This window comes from Oryzias melastigma, unplaced genomic scaffold (assembly GCF_002922805.2).
Source record: "Oryzias melastigma strain HK-1 unplaced genomic scaffold, ASM292280v2 sc01851, whole genome shotgun sequence".
Lineage (NCBI taxonomy): Eukaryota > Metazoa > Chordata > Actinopteri > Beloniformes > Adrianichthyidae > Oryzias > Oryzias melastigma.
In genome coordinates this window covers 2140-3776 of record NW_023418431.1, presented here as the reverse complement: position 1 = coordinate 3776, position 1637 = coordinate 2140, and positions in this window count along the sequence as shown.

Here is a 1637-nt window from a genome sequence, read left to right as displayed (position 1 = left end):
CTGTGTGATTTTTTTATTCTTCAGTGTCCCTTTAAGATTGAACATTAATTTTTGAAATTGTTTTTGAATGAGAACAAATTATATTTAAATGAAAGGCAGAGGGATTAGATGAAAATTTCATGACATTTTGGATGCCAACCATTGAAATATTAACATAGTCTGGAGTAGAACCGCAAACCATGAGTAACTTTACACACAGACTGTGATGTTGCCATTTTGTCTGACCTCACCGTCTTGTATTTCTGACCATTTGAGAATTTAATAATTTTCTCTGATTTCTTTTGGTATAGGTTTGCTCTCGTCTTTCCTTTACTTTGTAAGTACGTGTTGTTTGACTTCCACCAGTATAAGAATTTTCCATTTCAATTTTCAATCAATTTTTTCATTTTACTTACTGAATTTTACATTCACAAATGCAAATTTGCTGGCAAAATTCCAATATTTTCTTTATTTCTGATGGAGGACAAACCATATATTGAATCAGTTCTTTTTTTTCAAAGAATATCTTTAATTATATATATATATATATATACCTTAAATATACCTTAAATTGTTTGTTTATGTTGTTTCATTTTTATTTTTTTAGGTTTGTATAGATGTACAATGTAAATGAGTTTTTGTTTTTCTACTGAAATTGACGCTTACAATAAATTTAATAATAAAAAAAACATTTGAGCATTTAACTGCATTACCCACAATCCCTTATGCTTTTGTAGACGGAAACGACTTTCATCAAGATGGTGCTTGAAAGTACTATGGTCTGGTAAGAAATGTTAAATATATTAAAACGAAATGTCATTTTGAACCTATGATTGACTAGTTTAGTCACATTAAATCTGATTATATTCCATTATCTGTTTCGTGGTTTAAGGAGAAAGTGTTCATGTTTTTCTTCATTTTCTGTCTGTTTCCTGAGTCATCTAGCGTTAGCTAACGCATTTTAGGGATTTGTTTTTCACTAAATGGATCGTTTTTCATACATTCTATTATTTGTCAAATGTGTATTTTTCGTCGTTTGTACTTAAGGTAGGAGTAACTCGGTCTTGACGATCTGGCAGCGTTAGTTTGTGTCTGAAAGAAACAAACGCACGTCAGACAAGTTAGCATTCTAAGCTAACAAAACTGCTGCATTTGTCTGGAGTTGAGTCGAAGATAAAACATTCATTTGAGGTCACAACACTTTATTGTTTTATTATTTATTTTGCCAACTACGCTAACCTTTAAAGTTAGTCTAAATTTGAATTATGTATTTATTTATTGCATTAAAATCTGTTTTATTATCTCTTTTTAGTTGACTTGCTAATGAGTTTACCCCACAATAATCCCTACATATTTATTTGAGTTTTTTCTCATTTTAAAAACACCGCTTCCTAAAATTGAACTCTTGCACGTACCTTTGCCTGTCATTGTGCACCACGCTTGGATTTATAGAAACATTTTATCTATATTGTGGTGTTTTTCATTTTCTCTCTATTTTTTTTCTCATTTTTACAGCTTTTCATTGTTGTTTTTGACTTTTTTTTCCCCCATTGTTGATGAAAAGTTTTGTCGCTTTAAAGTTCTGTTACTGGTTTATAAAGCTTTGAATGGTTTAGCACCAAAATACATGACTGACCTCCTGACCCAGTATGTACCAG